The sequence below is a fragment of the Sebastes fasciatus genome, chromosome 22 (assembly GCF_043250625.1).
Source record: "Sebastes fasciatus isolate fSebFas1 chromosome 22, fSebFas1.pri, whole genome shotgun sequence".
Classification (NCBI taxonomy): Eukaryota; Metazoa; Chordata; class Actinopteri; order Perciformes; family Sebastidae; genus Sebastes; species Sebastes fasciatus.
Window position 1 is genome coordinate 6890576 of NC_133816.1, and position 17883 is coordinate 6908458.

The following is a 17883-nucleotide window of genomic DNA, read 5'->3' on the forward strand; positions in this document are numbered from 1 at the left end:
CCTTTGCAAAGGTAGTTCTGAACCCACGGGCGGTATGTCAGCGTATTCTCATGCAATGGTTCATATGATATCTTCAGACTATTTATTCCTCATTTTCCGTGAAAATTCACAAATGCACACTCAATAAATCCACATAGTTACACTGTTAATTAAGTGTGTTAAAGGATTTTTTGAGATGGAAGGAGCCAGGTATTCACGGCTGACCTATTTCCTCCACAAAAAGAAACATCATTCTAGGGGCATGGGCACAGATGTGTCTGAGGATGTACTGGGGAGGTGTTCTCACCTCTCCACGCCTCTGTGAACAGGGCGACACTTTATTATGTCTGGATGTGGCCTCTGTGTGCTTGGTTTGCCTTTCCCCAAATGAGCTCAGCTGTCGTGACATTGAAATTCACAAAGTGTTCATAGTTGGTCGGTCAGCACTGCTCGTTGTGGAATGAATAACTGCGAATACAGTACTTTGATATGTTTTAATTTTTGCAAATCACTCAAATCAAGACTTTTCTTCAAGTTGCTGATTGCCTCGCCGTGCTGTATCAGCATTGTTTATCTGAAAATAATTACCCAGAAAAATAGGAAAACAATATTTTGCACTGCATGATTTATTCATTAAACAATGCTATCAAAAAATGGCAAAAAAAAAACTCCTGGAGCCGATAGAAAATAGACAATTAAATTCATGTCCCATTGAAGCAGCGTGGACAAACAATGTGAATGAGTTTATGGTCTCAAATTACAAATTGCTTACAAATTTAAGTCTCTGGTAAACGGAGAATTAATTTCATGGCAGGTTTGCCACTGACGCTGCAAAAACCTTATTCATCGCAGATGCTGTGTGGTGGTCCGTGTGATTCTGTTCTTCTTCTCTATGTAGTGGGCAGGTGTGCGGGTGGCACTGCCACCTGCAACTGCACCTGTGTAGTTCGTGTCACAGTATGTTGTTCTCTTGAAGCCATTTGTTCCCAGTGTGCTCTCTACAACTACTCCAAACATAAATTGATTAGATTTTTTTCCTTCACAGTACCTTCACAAGATCAAAATAACTTTGATCTGGGATTTACTGGAAATCATAATGTCTATGGGGACTATAAAGGTGCTATATGTAATCAGAAATTGCTTGATAACAGTGACAACTGTGGCTGTTAAGTCAACGACAGTCAACATCCTGTTGCTCGCGCTTACACTATATAGACGCGAGCGAGCATCAGTCAAAACATTGAGGCGACACACACGTGACTGAACGTGATTGACAGGCACCAAGTTGATTAACGTTAGCAACATTAGCCAGCAAAAACCAACGTTGATCCTCGTTTTCCCTCCCGACGTTGGTCACATTCCTGATTTGCAAGACGGGCGTCACAAGATAACTTTGTTTTTTTTGTACTTCTGTGGAGTTTGTGTTGGAGTCTGAGTTGTGGCGGGGGCTGGTCGTTTGTTGGTGGTAGCAGTTACTGTAGTTGCACACTGTTAGCCCTGTAGCTGAGCTGAAGAGAGTAAAGGCACTCGTGAGCGCGCATGACATCACATCTGTTGGATTTTCCTGGATAAAACGATTCACATTATTCCCGTTAAAAGCAGTCTGTAAGCTGATAGAGGAAACCAAGAAAGTCACGGAAGGTCTAATTTTTTAGGTTAGGTTACAACTTGTTCACCCATTGGCAATTAAAATGATTAAAAAACATTTATACGTGTAAAAACTTCGTCAAGAAAGTGGATACGTCTATTTCACAAAACATCAAAATATTCCTTTAACTTTGACAAATCAAGTTTTTTGATGTTTTATGCTGTTTCGTATGGTTTAATTTATTCCACTGTACCCTGTGCCTGTGATTGTGGAATTATTTTTTATTCCAAATAGACGTCTTGCTTGATAATGACACATGGTGCTTTTGCATTTCTTAAAAACTATATTTTCCCCAAACTTGAACTTTGACATTCTAAACTCCGACTACAGATGTTAATGAAAGTCAAAACTTAATCCAGGCCTGATAAGATGCTCTATTTAACAGGCTCCTTTTAGCGGGGGGCTCGATCAGGTGAAATGAAGAGGAACTGATTGCTTGTGGTGATTGTGCTGATTACATTTTAAATTTAAAACTTTCCCTCGTAGTACATGGTCCTGAACAGTATTGCAGACAATGACATAGCAGGCTTAGTAAATGCCAAGGTGCCTGCAATCTCATACTGTAGACTGGGAGGGAAATACCACACTTTATTTCTGACTTTAGTTGTTGAAGTTACAGAACTGTGGATGTTACAAATGGAAAAACAAACAAAAATCTACTCAGGATCATTCTTTGTGCGTTGGTAGCACTGCGTTTAGTCTACAATTCTATATGTGTAGAGGTATTTTCCTACTCCTTACACATGTAATTAGTAAAATATATAAAATAACACAGAATTATCCCCACCAGATGCAAACAATCCTTTGTATGCTTTGCCGCAGCAGCATTAATCATCAACACATTTTCAAAATTTAACAAACCATGTTCTTTAGTACGGAGAGTTCAGCGTTCCTGACTTCATCTAATTCTGACTGTGGGCAGAATTTACAATGACCGAGATCCGTGTCACAATTTGCCTCCCGAGTCAAAACATTATGGATGCATGTGCTACAGCTGTCATATAAATGACATTTGAAAATATACGATGAAAGGCATTTGCATGAAATACGGCACGGGATAAAGCATTAGCATATTCGGAGGGGGGTATTTGCTATTGTGCCCGTGCCCTCTCTTGGAGCTGACAGATCATGTCATGTACATCCACGTGTAACACCCTACTGTACATGAGCTGCTAACTGCAATTTGAAAAATCCAAATAATTAAAAAAATATGGAAATGTGTTGAGAGCAGAATTTGACCGTGTTTACATGTACACAGTACTTAATGCAGGTCTAGTAGGCATTCAGTCCAATCACTTTAGTAAGCATGAATAACCTTGTGCTAATGCAAGCTCACAAGAGGACTGAGACTAATCTGTGCTATGAAACCAACGTGAAACCCCCTTTAGTGACAAAAATGGGAGACTCGCAAATCATTTTTACAAAATCACATCAAGTTTTCGGAACTTTTACATCCCAGTGGGTTTAATATCATGGCAGAGATATCAATTTCAATCCGGAAAATCACTCTTGATCCTTTTTTTCTTTTTTTTACATCATTTTGTATCTTTTCCAATTCGTTCTCCAAAGATTTGTGTGTTGCTGTGACACCACAGATTAAGGAGCTAATGGCAAACTCGCCTTCTTTTTGACTCTGTGCTGCAGCTGTGAGCAGGCATATTTTAATGTCATTCTCGTATCCATTCTGTGGCAACAGAAACACTACCACCTCCTGTGTGTATTCGCTTACGTCCCATGATCAGCTATTCATCGTTTTTAGCCATATTGTTAGAAAAGAAAATCAATTAAATGCACAGTTTTATGAAAGAAAAATCATCCTTGTTTGGGGGTATACAGCTAACGAAAGGTTGTGTTGGTGCAGCACTGCAGCAGATTATCTCACATGGATGATATTCAAAGTAAATGGTCATAAAGGCATCTTATGAGCATGCACTGGCTTGAATCCAAACCCTCGCTATCTGGCTTTATCAATTTTCTACCACTACTGGTGTTGTTTAGAGCTGCTCTCCCTGCATAACTCTGGAGAGGAGGGAGAAAAGTACAGTAGTTTAAGGTCAGAACAGAGACATTTCACTGTATCACAACCAGGCTTCCAGTGTTTCTCAAGTCAAAAGAGACAGTGATAGTTCATGTGTTTGCAAATTTAGACAAAAAAAAATCAAACAGCTCATGGGTGAAACTGAGAAAACTGTACCAACACTGAGATTTTTAAATGTATATGCAGCCCAGTCGCTCTAAAAGGTATATGAATGACATACAATATGTAATCGCAAGTCATTTTGCGTCATCATTTGTACGCCATGTAGTCTGTATTAAGTGCAATGTAAACCCATCCATGTAAATATGCTGAAAAGACCGCTTATGGCGAGTAGGGAGGTGGATGGGTCCAACAAGCATAGGACTTTCAACCAGAGAAGCGTTGTTCGAGACTGGTGTTTGTGTCCCAAAGTTTTGTTGAGTTATTCTGAAGTTACGTTAGTTATGTTTGTGACGTACTTTCCGTACTTCTATTATATTGTTTCCATACAAAAGGCTAAAATGCATTCTCATGACTCACAGAATGTCCTTGTAATGTTGTGTTATTTATACACCTTCCCATGAGATTGGGTTGATATGCGTCACTTGAACCAGTCTGCAACAAACTGTACTGACACTACCCTGTAGATTGTATTTTATATGCACTAAATAATCTTGTTTTGCTGTAACTATAGTTTTATATTTTACACTTTTATACCACAATGTATCACCACATAGCTGGCTTTGTTTACATGGTGATTTACAGACATTTTAAAATGTGTTTCTCACTTTTACTTGTCACCGAAAAAAAAAAGATGTTTGTTCAATAGTTGTTCTGTCAGTGGGTTTTTCGGTTTTGGTTCAGCAGCCGAACAAGAATAATTATCAAAACCCTTTAGGTAAGGTTTAGTTGTGGGAGTCTATAGATGACGCATTGCAAATATGGAGATCTATGAATCAGCAATCTAAGACAAGTTCACAGAAAGAAAGTATTTTTTATGATTTTTTTCTTATTGACTTAAAGTTCTAACTCTTAATACAATAACTACTGTAAGCCTTCTAAATGAAGCATCGTAATGGCTATACACATCAGTCTCAGACATGTGACATCTCTCAGGTCAATTTTATATTAAATAGCATGATCTTGTTGTATCATGAAAAATGTAATGTGCCATGTGTTGTTATACGTGCCCCTTGAGGAGGATTTTGTAAAGTGAAAATGATATTGTTACCTTATAATGCTGTTTTAATATGAAGAAAAAAGATCCAATTTGCCACAAAGGTGCTAAACAAGGCAACATAACATTTAGATTGAGATTTAATTGAAGCAAGGCCACATGTGTATATTTGTATGCGTGCATGTTTTCAAGTGAGAGAAAATTGTTCAATGAAAGTGCACATACTGTATATTGGTGCTCAGTATTAGTGGTCCACAGTGTGTGATGTTAGTAAATTGGATGGGAAACTTGGCAAATATACTGAATGCATATAACAACAGAAGAAAATCAGTCATTAGTTTTAACAAGGGTAATATAACAAAACATTTAATTTGTTATATAGAGTAGGCTACTGAGCATATTTCTGAAGTCGTTTGCTAGTGGAACACCGTACGTGCCTCAGTCAAGACATCAAGGGCTGTTAATTTGTTGCAGTTACGACTTGTGTTTTGTCTTACAGTCACTGTAATGCATTTGACAAATGTAAGGGCCTATTCACTGAATGTGACAAACAGAGTGCAAGTCCTACAGTACATATAAATCAGTTTGCAATGAAAATGTGACGTGATTGATGCATATTAAGAACTCGAGCCAGGGACTGCAACCTTACTGTACTGTAGTTTAAATGTATTATGCAACTTTGCAGGACCGGCGCATGCACTTCTGCCGCTCTAGGCCAAAAACAATTATGCTGCTGCTCTATTTGCAACGTACCATACCAGCAACAACACACAAAGGCCAGTATGCCATACACAAATAGCAACACTAGTGTGCTCACAGATCCATACAAAAATGAATTGCACCAAACAGGTATCATAACTCCCATAATCTGGTTCCAAATTCTTTACAACAGTCATGACCAGATCATGTAGCTATTTTCCAAATAATCAAATTTCAGCTCCTCCAACGAAATAATACCAGTGCAAATCTCTCATGACCTATACACCACTTTATCATCAACGTCAACACACACATGGGATGTGCACAAGCAAGTTTCATACGCAACTTAAAAAATGACTACAGAGCAATAAAGCTTAACTTTTCACATCGGACATCTTAGCGCTAGAAACTGCTGCCTCTTTTGGAGCAACGGCGGTAACGTTAGTTGTGCTAGTGGCGCTAGCGTTCTCTTGGTTTGGTGGTACCGGACTTGAAGGCGCTCCGTCATCTTTGCCAACACTTCCGGGATCAATATATCTTAACAACAAACTACTCTTTCAATAGTCCCCCCTTTTTCTTTTCAGATAATACTGATAATGGTTGTCGTTTGGACATGCTGCAGTATTTCCTTATCCTTACATTGCATTTATTTCGTTTGTTCTCGAAGACAATCAAACGTGGTGTCAGTAGGCCGGGCTACCAATGGCTCGTGAGAGCTGGGGGCGGAAGGCGGGAGCAGGTGCAGCGTGATTGACACATCCCTCAGCAATTAATTGTGCTTACAGAACTGCAGTTACTGCTATTGGTTACGCCGTGATTTTGCTCATGAAGAGTTGGCCCGCAAAGTGCCGCGCTACTGTAGGAAATAGCCTAGTTCGCCTATATGGACGCACCGGCGCTGGATATATAGTTATTCGTAGTTCTATAATACCCAATCAGTGATATTGCATATTTGGTTGCATGTGATAAGCAACAGTTGATTTTCACAATTTCTAAAAACAGTTTGCTGTATATCAAAGAAAAACTAGAATTACCACCTCAAGGTTTTATGCTTCCACCAAAGAGTGAAGTTGCAGTTTACATCCATGTCTGCCTAAAATGTCATCACTTCATTATTTTATCCTATTAGACCTTTTTGGGAAATTGTAATGTGTTTTGTGAGGTCACAGTGACCTTGACCGTTGACCACCAAAATATAACCAGTTTATCCTTGAGTGCAAGTGCACTTCTGTGCCAAATTTGAAGAAATTCCCTCAAGGCGTTCCTGAGATATCCCGTTCACGAGAATGGGATGGACGGACGGAAAAACCCCAAAACATAATGCCTTCGGCCACAGCTGTCTGTGATGCCATCGGGGAATTCAATATATTCAAAATATCCATCTCCCATCAACCATCTTAACTTACCTGTCCTCATCACCTTCACCAACATTCAAATTAGAGTTACAATATACATTATAAAACCTTAAATCTCTAGATCAATAACCCACAGAGGAAAGAGTACAATATTTAGAGAGGCCTACCTTGAGGTCGAAGGTGTGAAAGTCATGGAACATTCTCTCTCCTGAGACCTGTGACAGAGTAGGGGGGGAGGGGAGGTTGAGACGTCAGTCATGATTAGGCCACAGTGCAATTACAGAGCAGCTTCTCTGACAGTGATTGATCAATGAGGAACTCCCTTAATGAAGACAAGGACTCAGGGGCTCCCAGGAGCAAATTGGCAAAAGTAAGTAGTGGGAATAGTGTCCCAGATTGCTAAGGCACTAAGAGGATCATCCCGTCTGGGGCAGCAGTTTGTACAGGTGCTGGTGTCTGATTCCATACTGTAGGATTAGAAGTCAAACTGAAGTAATACTTCGGCTATCAAAAGTTACAGAATTATTTTGTCCATCATGGTCATATTTGCCTGTAATATTCCAGCATACTTAATGATTCTGACAAAAAATCGTGTTGACTATTTTTTGGTGGGACAATGGACGCCGATTCCAAGAACATCCTTTTTTCAACATGTGCTAATACATATTTCACATTTAATGTACAGTAGGGCTGTCAAAGTTAGTAACGATAATAGCGTATTAACACAAATTTGTTTTAACGCCACTCATTTCTTTAACACAACTTGCGATTTTTAGGTAATAGCGGGCTCAGTTTTAAAGCTAGAGTGAAGATACTGGTATCATATGAAACTACAAAAACCTAAGGAATCGATTGGTAAATAATGTTCAAAACTTGCGCTAAATTTTGACGAGAAAAAACTGGAAGGGCCATTTTCAAAGGGGTCCTTTGACCTCAACATATGTGAATGAAAATGGGTTCTATGGGTACACACGAGTCTCCCCTTAACAGACATGCCAACTTTATGATAATCACATGCAGTTTTGAGCAAGTCATAGTCAAGTCAGCACACTGACACACTGACAGCTGTTGTTGCCTGAGGACTTGAGTTTACAATGTTATGATTTAAGCAAATGTATTTATGCTAAATGCAGTACATATGAGGGTCTCTGGACAATATTTGTCACTGTGTTGTTAATTGGTTTCCAATAATAGACAAACATTTACATTAAGCAAGCCTATTTGTCCACTCCCTGTTGATAAGAGTATTAAATACTTGACAAATCTCCCTTTGAGGTACATTTTGCACAGATAGAAAATGTGCGATTAACTATCGATTAATCTCGGTTAAGTATGGACAATCATGCGATTAATCACGATTAAATATTAAATATTTTAATCGATTGACAGCCCTAATTTAATGTTTTTCTAAGCAAAAGTCACCCACTATGACAAAAGTGGATTCAGATATGGAGGAAAACATTGAATCCTTCCTAAATTTAAACTATGTAGATTGGTCCTATGTCCCCGTATTGACCACTAGTAGCGCTATAGAGCAATGTTTTTTCAAGATTGGGTCCCCATTCTGTTAGTATCCCATGCATGAGTGCACATGGCGATGCAGTCCTGTCAATGGTTTCAAGGTATTTCAGTGAACATTTCAGGCACATTTGAGATGTGTTTTAGTTTGTTTTCGTGCTTGATTTTTTTATGGTTCTGATGGAATTGGCCTGATAGGATTTTATCAGCTACACTCCCACGAACTGCAAAGCGATCCTCTGTGGCGCTTTTAACTTTGATACACAAAACAGGCTGAGGGCCACTTAAACATGACTACCTCAGTTGGACTGTCAAGTACAGCCTCATTGTTAAAACACCAGAGAAGGAGGAAATCAGGCCCTTGATGCAAAAGCTTCATATGGCACCGTGTTGAAATTCAGTTTTTGATTTAGCCCTGTAATAAACTCCCCGAAAAATCTGGACTGCTTTGTAGTCTGACCCACCATAAGGAGGGACACATTTGCTTTCTGTTCTATTCATGCCATGTAAACAGCCGGCCCTTCGAGGGAGGTATCTGACTGGTGCTTCAACTTTTTTCTTCTCCAAACTTAGATGAATACTAAAGGTTGCATGAAAAAAAAAAAAGTATTTTTGTCGGTAAAGAAATAAAAGAGAAGTCTTTACAGACGGATGACTACATGACTCGTGGTACATGTTTCACTGGAGTTACTAATTCATAAGCAGCACGTACTGGACCACATGCTGCGTATTATTAAGTGCAGGTGCTTTTCACATAATCTTTTCGTCAATCACAGTGTTTGTAGGCTACACTGTTCAAGAGCTGATAGCTCATCCAATCAGTCATCTAAAATGACCACCCCAATACAAAAGGCACATACACAGATTCTGCAAACAATCCCGTAAAAGAAGAAATTGCTCATTGTGTATTTAGGTGATTGACTGAGAAATTGATTTCAAGTGGATGCAAGGTCTGAATACAAAGGAGGCAAGCTGATATAAAGTCATTTCTTTCATCTCTCTAGAAGCGCAGAGTACTGTATCTGAGCGATTCCGAGCTCACAGTGCAGCTGTGAGTTCATACTGTACCCAACTGGGACTAGTTCAAACATGATGGCCTTCACCTGCTATCTCTCTACTTGCCTTGAACATCAAGATTACAGAGCTCAAAGTAATGAAAGTGGGAAAGTCAAACGCCCCTGGAGTGCACCGTGCCGTGCAGTGCTATTTTCCCAACTATCTTTCTTTTAAACAAAGTCTGCTCTTCTTTCGTTCGGTGTCTGCCTCTCCTCTCTTTGTACACCTTCATTAGCTTTAATAGATTCCCATTCATTTCATACTGCTTCTCCTGTGAGCACAGCGGCATATGTATCCTCATTTTACTGGCTTGTGTTGCACTTTGGTTCCCATAGAAACCAGTCACCCAATGGTGCTGAGGGTAGAACACCTCTGTAAGTGTCTTGAAAGTGGACTGGTAATAGATTCTACTGTCTGAGCAGTCTCTGTTTATTACTGAGTTCCTTAGTAATAGACATAATTGCATAGTTGCAAGTAATCAGCACATACATAGGCCGTTTGTTATGCAGTACAGGCAGCGATACAATGGGGCTGCCATATTTGGATGTTTTGTATCACGTGATCTGTGTGGACCTGTGAAATTTTAGCACAATAGAAAATATAGCCAACAGCGTGCATGAAAACAGTGGAAGTGCATATTTCCATTGCGTAACTCTAAACACATGATCTGTCTTTGCCTTGCTGTACAACACTCTATTGAGCATCTTAAATTACATACATCAGAGTAGATCATAAAACATGTTCTTGCAAAAGATAATTGTGGATAGTTAGTTCTTCCGTACCCTGAGGTGACATGAACTAATACAATGGCTGAACTCTGAACACACTTATGTACATCAAGGTTTCATTTAGCCAGAACATCTAAAGGACCACGCCATCTGCTGTGGATAGTTTGCCTTTATGCAATTAATTTCATACACACACATTTCACCATTTCTACTTCGCTAAGTCACGAAAGGTCGTATAGAATAAGCAAACTTGTTGGAACCATTCAAAAATGTGTGCCAGAAAGGTTGCATTTCTAGCCTACTTCTGAATGTGTATTCATAGAAGTTCAAGGTATGGTCCTATCAGAGATTTTCAGACACGACTGGAGACAATTGCATTTTTTAATACAGCAGAATAATTTCTGCGCTCTGACAGTGAAACATTTGTTATTGATCCGCTCCTTTATGAACTAAAATTCCAGTGATATGTATTCAGCAAGACGGAATCAAGACCAGTTTTGATCCAACCTAATAATAATGTGACCTATTTAGCCTTTACAGACAATGACCTTTATTTTTTTCCTTCTTCTTTAACTTTACCATCTCTCTTTGTCTTGCTATCTATCTCCCTATAACTCTAAGTGACTGAGCATGGGGTGAATTTAATGATTTGATGTTAACAGTGAAATGGGTCCTTGGGAGCTTCAACAGCTGAAAAGAGCGACCATTTGGCCGGCGGACTTGCTTGCCTCAGCACTTCGAGGCACACGTTTAAATGTTCGGCTTTCACCCGGAATGGCCCACAAGAGGGACGCCTGAAGGGGGTTGGGTTGGGAGGCTTGATGCAGAGGTCCTAGGGAATTGCATGGTCATTCATCACATTAATGAGTCATGTCACTTTATTTACAAAAAAAGGAGACTTTTTTTCCCATGGATAGTCCGCACTATCATGATGCGGCATTCTGTTAATGTTGGCTGAAGTTAATCGAAAAAGGCAATGTAAGAATTAATCTACAGTAGCCCAGGTAGCCAGCCGAGTCGGGCTGATTGCAGCTGAATATCGCTCGGTTGTATTCTGACACCAGGGGTCCACATTTGGCTCGGTTTTCAGCATGCAGACATGGGGCGATTTGGGCACGGAATCAGCTCCAGTTATTAGCACTTGGGCAAGCTTTGGGCCAAAGGCGGCCCATTCATCACACCTGCGGCATTAGTCTGTGCAGCCAGCTGTGCCACATTTAGGTCATGGTTGGTCCAGGCAATTTTGGCTGAGTTGGGCATGTAAAAGTCTTGGGGTGTTTGGTTTGTATACAGAAACTGCTATTGTTTGTTTTGCTGTAACGTTGATATTTTTACTATTTCAGTCAGATAAATTAACCATTTATAGAAAACCATTATATATTTAGATTTGATGGAAAAGGCTCTGCTTGTTCATAACATTTACTGTAGTAGCTCAACCTTTCGCTCATAGTAGCAGTTCATTGAAGTTATACATAGCTAGCACCCCGCATGGGTGGTAAAAGGTTAAGGTGTTAGATCCAATCCTGCCTGTGGATAAACACAAAATGGCCTTGGTATACTGTTTAAAGGGTAACTTAAGTATTTTTAGACATGGGCCCTATTTTTAAGTGGCTAATAGGGAAAACAATTTCTGAAGTTGGTCCAGTATTGAAGGATAACACATAACTGGCAGCAGAGAAATGAGCTGCAAGGACAAGTGAGCAGCATCAATGTAATGTTACAATCACAAAAGTGCTTGTTTTTGCCACTGACAAGCTCAGATTGTTATTATAAGTTTCTGGCAACATTATGGAAAGGACCCTGAAGAGAAATTAAACTTTACCTTTCGCTTGATCCGGTCTGTTTGTTACTGAGTGTTGCTTAATTTTGCTATGAAATCTGAATATCTGTATACTCTGACTCAAATAAATACGGGTGGCCATTGAATTCGAAGACCTCATCCACATTGTTGAAATCATGTAACTTTTCAGCCGTGACATTGAACATATTTTCGATAACACTAAGCTATGCTTAGCTCTCATGTTTCCACCATTGATGTATTCCACTATTCCACCGGCAACACGTCACTTGCCAGATTTCTTAACGAGACTTCTCCTTGAGCGAGACTCTTTCCATAATGTCAGACACTTATGATAACAATCAGAGCCTGCCATGGCAAAAAACAAGCACTTTTATTGGACGTAAATGACAGTGCAAGCTTGCCTCAATAGCACCATATTGTAGCCCGGAAGCAGCTGCCGTCTACAGTGTTCTCCCTCAATACTGGACCAATTTCAGAAATTGTTGTCCCTATTAGACAGTTTGACACGAAACAGGGTCCAAGTTGAAAAAGTTACCCTTTAAGCACAAAGTCAAATCCAGTTCTGCAACTACCAGCTACTGTTCATATCATGTCGGTGTACTATTATCACTAGCTTCCTCCCACACTTGGGTTGCCTCATGAAAGCTCTGATACAGACAGGGCAGGGAGATTTAAATAGGGGTGTGAGGAAGGATATTGGAACTATATGACATTTTCTTTGCCTAGAAAATCCAAATCTGCGATATTACCATTTCAGGGGTGAACGGATTTAAAGCACGATGGACTGATAAATTTCAGGACAGGGTGAAATAGATGAATCTCAAGTTATTTACCCTTTTTAATTGGAAATGTCTGTCACAGGGCAGCAAGCCGAGTCCCCTTCCAAGCCATTATCTGTCTGCCTTGATCTTCTGCAGGTATTTTATGGAGAGTGATGTGCTGAGTGTCAACGGAAGCTATTGAATTTATTCCTGTTGGATTTTTAGAGGCTTAAAAATACAAATGCTGAGGAGTGAAAAAAGCTTGCAAAAGGTCAGCTTGTTAATCACATCACTGCATTTACTGTTGCACATATTCACAGATGACGACTGACGTGGTTTTACTGACAGAAAAGCCAAATACTTTAATTTACTTTTAAGCTAAACTCTTAAATTTGACAACCCCCGTGGTTTTTATATGATTAATCTGTCACCAGTTGAGCTTCAAATTTACTTTTGCGACTAGCTAACTAGGAAGAACTGTTATTCCTTAACAGGGGTCGGAGCTGTGTTTTCAGTAGACTTAAACAAGGTTCCCTTTAGCAAGCCCTTGGGTTCCACTTCATAATTGCTCCCCAGGGCCCTGTCAATAGTTTCTACCTGCTCTTGAGCTCTCATTCCCAGGCTGTCATCCTTGCTCACTGCCTGTCTGGGCCCCTGAGTGACACAGTAGCGTCACAGGATGAGCTCTGTTGAAGGATATCTCTGGCTCCAAAGGAGGACACCACTGGGACACGGCCAGCCCGGTTGATGATGTCACACTGTGACAGCGGCGACTACTTGAGCTCAAAACTGTTGGATTCGGCCTGCCCAGGGACTGCTAGTGTTTATCGCGTATGTGTATTGAAATGCTCACTAAAATAGGATCCAAATGCACATCCAGGGAAGCTGCCAAACATAATATTCTTTGCAAAGGCTGTTTTGCTGTAAGCACGTAACATTCTTGGACTACACTTCGACTACGCTGAGAATCCTCGCACAAAGAACCGAATGTGCATTCTGTACCCACAAACAATTCAATGGTCTCATCGCTTATTCATACAGCACTAAGTCTTGACAGCAGCGTTTTCTGTGCTAACAAAAAAAAAAAATTACAACAGCCAAGTCACTGTAGTCTGAATTTGTCACAGCAAAAAAGACAGCCGACAAACCCGCGGTTTAAGCTCTAGTAGTAATATAAACGTTATCTACCTCTGAAGCAGTCGCTGATGTGTTTTGACCATGACAGTACTAAAAGCAACACTTTTGTTTCAGTCCTTCCACCCATGCAAACATGGATCTCTTGTGACTGCACATTGGCTGCCTGTCCACAGTGTCTAGCAGCAGCACATAAAGGCTCATTTGCACCATCTGCCAGTGGAGGTGACAGGGGCAACTCAGGTGCCAAGGGGCTATTGAAAAAAAAAACCTACAGCTGCCACAATCTACCTGTTCTTCTGCTTTGCTCTCTATGGAATATGTCTTGGTTAAATTGGTCTTTAGGTGGCTTTTGAAGGCCACTGCTGATGAAAGACTAAGACATTGTGTGCTTGCACACAGTCACAGCAGGGATTAGCACTCGTTAGCTAATGTTCTGAGCTGTTTGCGGTGACAGGAGGTTGTGGGAAAGGTCTGCTTTACTTAAAGTGTGACTTTGACGGCTTTACTGTATAGTGAAGCTAAATGGGCAGTATTTCCGGGCGGAATGGTTTTTAGCCACACTAAAGGTGTGGATGAAGTATCTCAACAACTATTGAGTGATTGCTATGAAATCCTGCACATCCATTCATTGCCTTGGCAGGATGAATCCTAATGACTTTGGTTATCCCCTAACTTTTCTTCGAGCACCACCAAGAGGTGAAATGTCTCGACAACTATCAGATGGATTGCTATGAAATTTGGTAAAGATCATAGACTGTATATGAAGTGGACGTAGCCACCGTGACGTCACCCATTGGTTTGTTGACTGCCGTTTTGAAGCCTCAAGTTCGGCATTTTGGCCCTCACCATCTTGTTTTTTTTCAACTAGAAGTGAACCGAGAGGGTAGAGTTAAATACAAGTGAACGCTGAATAAAACATTTTTAGGCAACCAACATTTTACAATTAACTTTCAAGAACTGAAAACACAGTGAAAGACGAAAACAACGACAACACCCAGACCGGACAACGCCGTGGTAGCAAACTGTCAATCACAAGGTAGCCATGCCCTAAAGCATACCCTGCTTTATGGTCTATTTGACTCTAAATGGGACCATGATTTACGAAATTAACTTCACGTTGTATTGAAGAGGACTTGAAACTAGCGACTGAGACCATAAACTCATATTTACAATGTTTACTGAGGTAATAAATCAAGTGAGAAGTAGGCTCATTTTCTCATGAACAATTGGACTTCTTTTTGCAACCAGAGGGGTAGCCACCTGCTGGCTAATATGACTTCGGTGATCTCCTGAATTTTCCTCTAGCGCCACCATGATGTTGTCATTTGTTAAAATGCCTCAACAACTGCTGAGTTTATTGTCATGAATTCATGTCACCAACAAGATGAATTACAAAGACTTTGGTGATCACCTGACTTTTCATGTAGCGCCACCATCAGGTCAAAATGTCAAATACTTTAATTTATGACGAAAATACCTGCAAAACTAATTGCGTTCCCATATTCATCATTGTGAGCATGCTCGTATGCTGACACTAGTATTTAGGTCAAAGCACCATTATGTCTAAGTACAGTCTCACAGAGCTGCTAGCATGACTGTAGATTCTTATTCTTGTTCTATTGAGATTCCTCAGTGGACTGATTTCAGTGCAGAATTTGATACAGCTGTCACATCTTTAATTCATTTGAACTCTGATTGTCAGTGTCAGAGATGAACATATTCGTGAACTTGCAGATGCACAACTAGACAGCTGTAGACAAATATTGGTGTGCCGACCCTCTTCGTAAACCGCTGATGAAGCGAAGGATTCCACTTTGATGGTAATTTGATCATGGACATTCTTGGACACGGATGTTTCATGAGGGTTGATTCTGTCCCTTCACATCCCTCTCAGGACTTCCCACTTCCAGCAACTTCCTAACAAAGTTAGTGATCGTTGGTGCAATGTGTCATGCTTCTGACGGCTTGATTGTTTCTGTGTTTTCACATGCAGAAGAGCGGAGAGAAAAAGAGAGCTTCATGTGTTGCTCAAGGTCCTTTTAGATACTCCCCATCCCACATCTCCCTGCACAATTAATTTTATCTTTGGGGTATTATCAAGAGGGAGCCTGGCAAAGCAGCATGACAGAAAAACGGCCCAGAACCCCGAGGCCCAGGGTGGGAATTAATCTGTTTGACAAGATCTCTCACAAACGATTTGCCTGGCTTTCCTTCAGTCGGATGTTGCCACTACCCTGCATATCTGAAGGGGTGAAGAATAAGCATGTTTCGAACATAATGCGGCTGAATCGACTCAAAACGTTGAAGTGAGCAGTGACGGGGTGTTGTTGATGTGCTGGAAAAGCAAGGAAAAGATGCAGCCTTTACAGGTGTTGGGTGTTAGAACAACCTTTTGTGGTGTGCATGTTAAGTGAGCTTTGTTCAAATCATCCATGCAGCCGTAATAATGAATTCTTATCATGGCCAGCTGACATCATTTTCTCCACAAAGCAGAATTTAGTTGTGAATCAAGCTCCCAAAAATGGTTAGCCTTGTTCTACTCACGCTTTCAAAACTATTGACATCAAGCAGACGGTTGATGCATTATCTGGGATGCAGAAAATTAATCAAAGTAATGATTGAATAATTATCTCAAGTGCAATTAATTAAACATGCCAATGAACTCATCTTGAACAGCTGTCCTAGCTTCACCACTTAATCACTTGTGAGAATTACCAAACACAAATGGAGGACGCCGAGTGCATGCAATAATCTCTGCAAAGTGCATTGTTTACAAACAGTAATTAATATCACACCGTGTATTAGCAGGCTAAGTGACTGCAGTGCATTTCCATAATTGTACCAGAGAGAGTTGGGTTTCTTCCCCACTCTTCAGTGCCTCAGACACCTCTTGTTAAGACAGATTAAAAGACATGAGTGCGGACATTATAGACCACATTCCAAAAAATTCAACACAGATTTACTGTGTTTTCGATTCCCTATTTTGTGGGCACCACAGTGCCTTATTAAAATGCCCAAAACACACCATCAGTCATTGCAAAATCTATGATTTAACCTACCGAATGTCCTGGACACCATTAACCTGATAATTCATGCTCAACTCAATTTCTACCCACATACTGTAAAGTGGATTTATTTTATGTTTCTGGCTTAGGATGTGAAATAGATCCCACTATATTTGTTGGCAAAGAACTGCCTAAAAAGTGTCAGTGAGCTCCCTTAGTGTCTCTTGAAGGGATAGTTTTTACCACGCCGATGTGGGTGTCTGTGGCATTCTACGATGAGGTAATTTCGGGCATCACATATACGGCTTTCATGGTCCTCAGAGCCTGACAGTCAGAGCGGACTCCAGGAAATGGTCTGTGCGGTTCTGACATATGAGGGATCTATCTTGGACAGACTAGCGTCTGGAAACAGGAATGAAGATTGACAACGAGTGGCACAGGGCAACAGACAGCCTAAAAATGACAAAAACAGTCACTAACGCTTCATATATGGTCGGTTATGTGTTGAAGTTTCGGTATACCGATTACAATAATACTGCAGATCTAGTTCAGCACAATGGACTGCTGTATTATGACACACATTATTATAATATCAGTGATTACATGCACTTATTATAGCTTACATGAAATGGTGCTATTATCCTAAGAATATAAAACCATTGTATGATTCTGAATAGGAGAAAGGATCATTAGCATATTCATTATGATTTTAATATATTTCACAGTACTGTACATTTCAACTAGGACCGTGCCATCAGAGCACTATAGTAATTAAAATAAGCTTAGTGCAAACTGTGTGCCTCACTGCTTCCCACCCCCCCACCCCCCCTTCTGAACTTCAAAATTCACATGTATAATGACAACATAGAAAATGCCTCAGAGGCAAGGTAAGAGATAATAAAATACAGCAGTGGTGGTCTTTTACTGCCAGACAAAGGTTACCTTTTAATTAATATAAAGTGCATTCTCTCTGTGTACATAGTGTACAGAATGGGTACATGA

General features: G+C 40.3%; 1 protein-coding gene across 20 annotated transcripts in view; it reads right to left on the reverse strand.

Moving 5' to 3' along the window:
• Positions 1 to 17883, reverse strand: part of LOC141760990 (receptor-type tyrosine-protein phosphatase delta) — a 400655-nt gene that overhangs the window by 194488 nt on the left and 188284 nt on the right. For all 20 annotated transcript variants that reach the window (XM_074624152.1, XM_074624149.1, XM_074624146.1 and 17 more), the window contains exon 8: positions 7043 to 7090. The gene's annotated coding sequence lies outside the window, so the exon portion shown is untranslated. The remainder of the gene's footprint in view (positions 1 to 7042; positions 7091 to 17883) is intronic.